Raw genomic sequence first — 9,304 nt, 5'->3', positions numbered from 1 at the left:
TACTTGATATCTATTGTTTGATCCTGGATTCTATCTTTCACAACAAGATACTTGATGTCAATAAATTTGCCAGCTGCACTTGACTTGTTGTTACTCGCATAGATCACTGCGGGTTGATTATCGCAGTATAGAGTGAGAGGCCTGGAAATGCTGTCAATCACTCTTAGTTCCGAGATAAAATTCTTCAACCATACCGCCTGCCCGGTAGCCTCATAACATGCTACAAATTCTGCCTGCATTGTCGACGATGCAGTGACAGTTTGCTTTGAGCTTTTCCATGATATAGCTCCTTTTGCAAGGGTAAAGATATAACCTGATGTGGATTTCTTAGTATCAACACACCCCGCAAAATCAGCATCTGAATAACCCACTGCTTCGAGGTTATCAGATTTCTCATAAGTAAGCATGAGGCTTTTAGTACCTTGCAAATAACGCAAGACCTTTTTAGCAGCCTTCCAGTGATCCGCACTGGATTGGACCGATATCTGCCAAGCATCCCGGTCACAAAAGCTAAATCGGGCGAGTGCACACTTGTGCATACATAATGCTCCCAACAATTGAGGCATAAGGAATTGACTTCATCTCACAAGCAGATTCATAATTATTTCTTGGGCACCGGAAAGTCCCAAATTTATCGCCCTTAACAATAGGAGCAGGCGAGGCTGAGCACTTATACATATTGTACTTTTTCGCACCTTTTCAATATATGCTCTCTGAGATAGCCCCAAGATCCCTCTGGATCTATCCCGGTGAATTTCAATTCCTAAAACATAAGTTGCTTCACCGAGATCTTTCATATCGAACTTTGAAGACAGGAATCTCTTGGTCTCCATCAACATATTTTTATCACTGCTGGCCAAGAGTATGTCATCAACATATAATATCAGGAAGATAAAATTACTCCCCTTGAACTTAACATAAACACAATTGTCCTTCTTATTTTCCTTAATGCCAAATTTCTTTATGACTTGATCAAATTTGAGATACCACTCTCTTGATGCTTGTTTCAAACCATAGATGGATTTCTTCAGATGACATCCTAAATGTTTATTTTCTTCCACAACAAAACCTTCCGGTTGTGCCATGTATACATCTTCATGTAAGTCACCATTTAGAAATGCCGTTTTGACATCCATCTGTTGTAGCTCTAAATCATAATGAGCCACAAGTGCCATAATTATTCTGAATGAATCCTTCGAAGAGACGGGTGAAAAAGTTTCATTATAATCAATCCCTTCTCTTTGAGTGAATCCTTTTGCCACAAGCCTTGCTTTAAACCTTTCGATATCACCCTTGGAGTCACGTTTGGTCTTATAGACCCATTTGCATCCAACTGTCTTGGCTCCTTCAGGGATTTCTACTAAATCCCATACATCATTAGTGCTCATGGACTTCATTTCATCTTTCATAGCATCAAGCCATTTAGATGAATATTCACTTTGCATAGCCTCCTTAAATGAGGTGGGATCATTATCTAGCACTGGCTCATTTGTATCCTCACTCATGTAGGTGAGATAATCATCAGGAATAGCAGGCTTTCTAGCCCGCTGTGACCTTCTAAGAGGCTCATTATTCGGCACATTAATAACAGTTTGAGACTGCTGATTATTTTCAATAAGAGCATCATTAGATGTGACATCTGGAACAGTCGCCGGTGTATCAGCAGGTGTTGCATTAGCAGCACGTTGCCTTCTTGAATACACTCGTAATTGCTGTCCTTGGTCCTTTTGTTGTCCAGTTATGTGAGCACCATCAGCTACAGGAGCTGAAACTTGAGGTGCAATTTCAGTATGTACTGGAAACACTGGCTCTTGGATTACAGGCATCGGGACATATTCCTGTTTTTCCTCCAAGACTATTTCTCTGGGAGTCATGCTCCCCCTCATCATATCACTTTCCAAGAACACAGCGTGTCTTGTTTCAACAAATTTCGTTGCCTGATTTGGACAATAAAATCGATATGCTTTAGATTTGTCAGGATAACCAATAAAATGGCAACTGACTGTCTTGGGGTCTAATTTTCCCATCACCGGATTAAAAATCCTTGCTTCAGCAGGACAGCCCCATACATAAAAATAATTTAGGGTTGGCTTTTTCCCGGTCCATAATTCATACGGTGTTTTGGGCACCGATTTACTGGGGACCCTGTTAAGAATATGTGCTGCTGTTTTAAGGGCTTCCATCCATAAATTCACCGGTAAAGTGGAGTGGCTTAACATACTCCGCACCATATCCATAAGTGTGCGGTTTCTTCTTTCAGCCACCCCGTTTCTTTGAGAGGTTCACCCGGTCTTGAGTACTGGGCGGCAATGCCATTTTCCTGTAAGAATTTTGCAAATGGTCCAGGAATTTGACCATAAGTTGCATGTCTGCCGTAGTATTCACCACCACGATCAGATCTTACAACTTTAATTCTTTTATTACATTGATTTTCAACTTCAGCTTTGAAAATCTTAAACTTGTCTAATGCCTCTGATTTTTCTTTGATTTGATAAATATATCCATAACGGGAGAAATCATCAGTGAACGTTATGAATGAATTATAACCGTCCACCGATCTCACATTAAACGGACCACATATATCCGTATGAATTAATTCCAAAACTCCCGTGCTTCGGTTTGCACCTTTCTTAATTTTCTTGGCATATTTTCCTTTGATGCAGTCGATACAATGATCAACATCCGCATCCGAAAAATCAAGAGAAGGAAGAACTTGATCTTTAATGAGACGCTCAATCCTCCCCCTCGAAATATGGCCTAAACGATAGTGCCATAATTTCGAAGAAGTCTCATTATCATTACGTTTGCGTTTGGTACCGACATTTATATTTGAGGTAGAACCCACATTATTTATATCATCACAAAGGGAAATTACATAAAGTTTGTCGTGTCGACAGGCAAGGCCAACATTATTATTGTCATACATAATTATACACTGCTTATTCCCAAAGTGACACTCATAACTATCATCATCTAAACATGAGACGGAAACTAAATTCCGTTTCATCGAGGGTACATAAAGAACATTATTTAGCTGAAGCTTAAAACCGCCATGAAGTGTAAGAGTGAAGTCTCCAATCGCCTCGGCATAAGCTTCAACACCATTAGCAACTCTAATTGTTCTTTCCCCTCTTTTTAGGGTCTTCCTCATATTGAATCCCTGCAACGAATTTACAACATGAATTGTTGCACCTGAATCAATCCACCAAGTATTGGTGGCATAATTAACATAAAGGGATTCTTCAACAACAGTAATAGTGTCGGTACCTCTTTCTTTGAGCCATCTCTTGAAGCCAAAACAATCCTTTCGCCTATGCCCACCTTTTCCACAAAAGTGGCAAGCATTGGAATTATTTCCTTCAGCATTAGGCGCTTTGTCTCGGCTTCTTTTGGCGGTGAACCTTTTGAGGATTGGCCTTTTTCCTTGAACTTATAAGGCTTGGGCTTCACATATTCATTCACAAATTTTCTATACTTCTTCTTTTGTGAATGACCAAACTGATTAACATGATCAATTCTGTCAGCCTTAAGCCTTTCTTCTTCTTGCACACATCGCGCCATCATTTCATCAATCTCCCATTTAACATCCATCGCATTATAGTTGATCATAAATGGATCAAATTGGGGAGGCAAAGATGACATAATAAAATGGACGAGGAAACCATTAGAGATTTCCATCTCCATTGACTTTAGTTTGGCGGCCATGTTGCACTTTTTCATAATATGCTCTCGAAGACTTCCAGTGGGATCATATTTTTCATCAATTAGCCTTCTGATAAGACTTGTTGCATAAACTTTAGAAGACCCTTTAAATTGATGCTCAATTTTTGCAAAGTACCCTTTTGCTGTCTCACAATCAGGAAGGGCTCCCCTCATACTCTGTGTAATGGAGCCCTTTATCATCATAAGGCACTTGCGATTAGAGTCATCCCACTTAGCCTTAATAATGTCATATTCCTTCTTGAGGGCTTCATAATTTTCATTATTTTCTTTAGGCACCTCAGGAGGATCATTAAGGAGAGCATACTCAATATTGAGTAATGCCATTGTGATGTCAAGGTTCTGCTTCCACGTGACATAATTGCTGCCATTTAGTCATTCGATGCCATTTAGCATTCCAGCAATATTAGAGACATTAGTTGCTGCAAAAGAAAAATTCAAAATGCTTTAGTAAGCATCATCATAATCATCATTAAATTTTATTGATCAAATTCAAATCAGCTTTGGCCAGAGATGAAAATGAACAACAAAATTTTGTGGACAAATATTCATCAATTAGCTTTGGCCAAATTGATAAATAGAAGCCACACATTAATGATCCTCATTCATTATTTTCTTTTACCGACCCGGTTCACATCAGCTTTGGCCAGAAGTGAAACAGACCAATAAAAGAATTTTGCAGTTAAAATGCCCGTCAAACAACTTTGGTCAGAATGACAAGGCATAAAACCACACTTTATTTGAGGATCCATAAACTTTATTTTGTAGCGAAAGCATTATCACATAATAATTATAGTGATGAAAATCACCATAATTCATTAATCATAAACAAACTTAATAATAAATGTAATAACAACATGTAAATTAACTAGGCATGGTAATTAAAAAAAAATGTGTCCTAAAATAGACATAATAAATTTATGCAGGAAAAATCAGCCTGAAAATAATTATTTCAGCCCCAATTTTTTTTTTTTTATATTGCATAATAATTCTGCTGAACTGGGCCGAAATTGGCCCAGCCCAGTATTTGCTCCCCCTGATCCCCTCTTGGGCCACAGCCCATTTGCAACATGCCAGGACGACCTGAACCGTCGGATGCAATCCGACGGCCAGGAACGACCGCAGCTGGAACAAAACCAGCGCGTCGTCGCCCGGCTCCCTCGAAAACCCTAGCCCCGTTTCTTTTCCTCCTCTCCTCTCCCGACGGCGATGACGGCGCGCAGCGCGACGGCGACGGCGACGAGCACCGCGCGACAGAGAGGAGGGCTTCGGCGTCGTCCAGTTCCTTTCGCCGGAGTTGCGTGCAGCTTTGGCCAGCGCGCAGCTCTGTCGAGCGGTTCAGCGGCGCCTGCGCGAGGCGAACGAGCGCGTGCGGGCGTCCCCGCGACGGCGTCGATGGCCAGCGCAAGTCCGGCACCGCGGCGGCCTTCAACGGCGACGAGCGCGCGAGGAAGGAGCGCCGGGGTCCGGTGCGGTGGACGGCAGGTCCTCTCGGGTGTGTGCCCGAGCAGAACCGCCATCATAAAATGGTGGCACCGGCGCCGCCGTGGCCAGCGACGGCGACGGCACCCATAAGGTAAGTTTCCACCGCCATGATTCTTAAATTAGGGTTAGGGTTCCGAAAATTTGGGGAATTTCATAATTTAGGATTGATTATGGCATCAAATCAATCCGTCCCCACTTCAATTCATACTTAACCGAAACCATGAGCATCAAAACAGGGGAAATTTTCATCACTTTAGGGTTTCGGATTGGGGAAAATCATCTTAAGAATCACGTTATAGGTTTCCCGTTAAATCTTTAGCATAAACCAAAACCACAAGCTTTATTGCAGGAGGGAAACACATAATTGCTTAAATTAGAGTCTCGGATTTGGGAAAAACATCAAGATTTATGCAAAATTTGCTTCTTTCCCCATCAATTTGTTACATAACCGAAACTCTTGATCCAAATTAGGGGTAAAAACATAGGAATTTCTGTTCTAGGGTTTCTAGAAATAGGGGATTTTCAGTTGTTGCATCAGACCCCCTTTTACTTAACTTCATAATTGAAACCCTTGAGCCTCAAAAGATTTGTTAGGGCCAGAAAAAAGATCAAGCCAAAAAAAGGAAGAATAGCTTGATACTTAACATAAACTTGATAAATCAAGCATGAACTTGAGCATAAGAGGGCTCAAACTTAAGAGCTAGGTGCTCTGATACCATTGTTGGATCCAGCAGGATCAACTAGCTCTAGTTTGAGCCACAAAAGAATAAGATCAGAAATACCTTGGTCTGAAGATGATGCCATGCCTCCTCTTGTTTAATTGCTCACACCAGGATGGAGCAATTTGTGCTAGGTTCTTCCTAGTGCTTTAGTGCTAGCCTGATCGGTGGCTTGTTCTTGAGAGAGAGTGTGTAAGAGAGAAGGCAGAGAGCAGCAGCCGTCTTCAACCTCTCCTCTTCTAGGTCATTTGACCCCTTTTATATGTTTAGCACTATGCACTAGGGGAACCAGCACCGTTGGATCAAAATCGATGTCTCCGATCAAGACAACACATAAGGATAGGTGGCCATTTACTGTAGCACCGCCCTACTGTAGCACCGTCCTACTGTAGCAACCCAAAAAGATCTGACCTAGGAGAGCAGCCTAGATCACCAAAATATCCAACAATAATGAGATCTAATTCTCTGTAACTTTCAAGGACTTGAACGCCATTTCTCTGCCAGGAAATATAGCATTTTTAGAATTCAACCAACGCTAACAAGTAAAATATAAAATAGCAAGGGAAAACAATACCATTGTCTTTCCAGGTGCATTGATAAAAAAATGCCTCACATGTTTTATCATGTTAAGACAGGTTGCAGTATACCGCTCCCCAATCTTCGGTTTGCCATCCCAGTAGAAATCATCAAATAGTGGGTCGAGTGTGCAATGTCAACCCACTCAGGCTCTACCTGGTTGGGATTGGTAGCCGGTGGTTTCAGCGAAGGTGGGTATTTTAACTCATCTAACACGGGATCAAAATCAGGATCGATACTTGGCCTTTCCCTTACTGTTGCCTCCAACCCATTATCATCTAAATACTGATCCATGTTAATCAGCACCATCATCCTAGCAGCATCGGTAGAAAGTGCAGCATTAGATGTCATTTTCTTGAAGAAACTGTCCCTTGAAGCTGGATTAGAATCGAAATCAGCAGGCGGATTTTTAAGAACATTCTCCAGATGGGCAATGTAAGGAGGGGGTTCTGGAAAACTCTTGAATTCAGAGAGAAGATGCTTTATGATCTGATCCAGATCAAGAATTAGGTACGAAAGACAAATAGAATATCCAGGGTTTTTATTTATTCTACAAAGAACGCCATCTATAACTATCATATCTTCTTTCTTGAATTCGCCTTTCCAACTTAACCCTTTGCGGAAGTTTTAAACAGCATGAGCAAGAAAACTATTCAACAGTATCATTCCTGTGCTTGTTACAGGATACATGGTAACACTTGGATCAATGCTACCAAATTCTGCCTTAGTGCACGCTTTGAATTTGAATGGCTCTACAGGGGCATTTTTAGGATCTTTCAGAAAATTTGGCAAAGATACTGCCCCATCGATAACGAACTCAGGTAATTTATCCTGTTACAGAAGCAACCAGAAGAAATTAAAATTAGTTATTAAACAATATGATAAAGCTAACAGACTCCTATGTGCAGCAAGCAAATAAGCAATGGGCTAAAGATGGTGCCAGCTCTGATCTTAAATGGTTATATAGGTGCATTTTTAGGTTATGTGGGAGCTACAAAGTAAGTTCTGACTTCTCCATGTTTTATTTTTTCTGAGATTAACAGGTTTGTAAGGGATTATTCACTTCGGGTTACAGTAATTTCAGACTGGATCGACCATCTCTGGTATAAACTCAAATTCAAAGTTTACTACAGCAATATAAGATAAATCTACCTCACTGTTCTGTTACCAAATATTTTCTTGCAACACTACAATACTAAAGTATGTGCATAATGGCTGAAAGATTAAAAGTAAATTAGAAACTATATGATCTTGGCAATTACCTCAACAATAAGCAAGTTGAATATGTTGCCGACTTGGTCAGCCTGGAATGGTAGTGATGGGTTATATCGCTCCGTTCCATCTACTACAAAGTTGTGAGGTATACAACAGGCTCGATACTTAATGAACAACGATGTTCACCTTCATATGGTGATGCATAGTGACTGCAGTATATATTAAACAACATAAATGAAGATAGTAGCACAATTTTTATTGCTTCACAATTTGTCCTATTAGCATTTCACAGAACATATGAATGCAAGTTATTTTGCTGTTCTAGCCATTTCATCCCTAAGCCTACAGGAACTTGTGGCGGATGGTGAACGTATCCCTCAATTTAGCATATGATTGTAGATGTTAATCAACTTGAGGTAACAAGAAATTAACTTACATGTTCGCCCAACCATCCCATGATCCACGAACGAACACTTGATTTCCACCCAGGTTCCATGTCAATGTTGCTTCTTTCAGACCCTTTGGTAGCTCCTGAGGTGAAGTAGTACTGGAAGATGCTTCCCCATGGTAAATCCTAGAGGACGTTCCAAGCAGCTTCTCATTTCCTCCATTAACTCCACATGCCACTATTTGCGGGCGGATCACCGGTGTACTTGAAGGTTCTTGGGATATCTGAGAGCGATGTTGTACTCCAACTATTCGGCTACTATAAATAGCCAACAATCCTAATCAATAAAGCACTTCATTCTCTCACTTTTCTCACTGAGCAACCAGGCTTAACTTCCTGTAGTAATTTGTTTACCCTCTTCTATCTCGAAAGGGAGAGGTTTAAGGCCTGCGTGACCCCTTTTTCAGGCAATCAGAATGCATTTGAACCGTCGATCAATAATGATTCACAAGACGCTACTACTACAAAACATCATTTAATGAGTCATAGTGATTGAAACGCATTATCTAACAACAGGGCACCATCAGTCTTCTCACGCAAAGCACACAGCTAAATTATCTGAAAGGGTACCAAACAACACAGAATAAACAGCAATACAGGTTTCGCGCCACAGCAGTGGTCCACATACAAGATTTTGTTCGGCAGAGCTCCTGACAAACGAAGCACTCGGTACGTAGAATTCACCGCATTACCACTGCAAAACATATCAATCATAAAATTAGATCAAGCAACCACCCCATTAGCACAACGACTGGATTAAGCTAAATTATGTCAATCGTATAATTTCAATTTTGCATATGAATATCACGTATTTACTTCCAAAAGTCCTACCTAAGGAATTTGTTTGTGCAAACGATGGTCTAAACAGGATCACGCATGATTCTACTAGTGTTTGTAGATATTCTGATTTGGTGGCTGCAGCTGGGGCTGCAGTGGCTGCGGCTGCGGCTGGTGATGGTAGTTGCCGTACCATGGATACGTGCCATTGGCGTATAAATTGGGGACCTGGGAGCAATAGCTACCATAGTTCGGTACATAGTGATTATAAATTAGGGACCTGGGAGCAATAGCTACCATAGTTCGGTACATAGTGATTGAGCGAGAAGACTGTAGTCCAGTTGTTGACATTTTCTTGGGGTGT

General features: G+C 41.0%; 1 long non-coding RNA gene across 1 annotated transcript; it reads right to left on the bottom strand.

The window, feature by feature from the left end:
- Positions 1-2,822: 2,822 nt before the first annotated feature.
- Positions 2,823-3,376, bottom strand: LOC139830496 (uncharacterized). The gene is made up of 2 exons (XR_011742692.1): positions 3,268-3,376; positions 2,823-3,160 (listed from the first exon to the last, which is right to left on the bottom strand). It is a non-coding gene; the product is annotated as an uncharacterized lncRNA (long non-coding RNA).
- Between the last annotated feature and the right edge of the window lie 5,928 nt (positions 3,377-9,304).

The sequence above is a fragment of the Lolium perenne genome, chromosome 4 (genome assembly GCF_019359855.2).
Source record: "Lolium perenne isolate Kyuss_39 chromosome 4, Kyuss_2.0, whole genome shotgun sequence".
Classification (NCBI taxonomy): domain Eukaryota; kingdom Viridiplantae; phylum Streptophyta; class Magnoliopsida; order Poales; family Poaceae; genus Lolium; species Lolium perenne.
The sequence above is the reverse complement of the archived record's forward strand: the minus strand, read 5'-3'. Positions and strand labels throughout refer to the sequence as shown.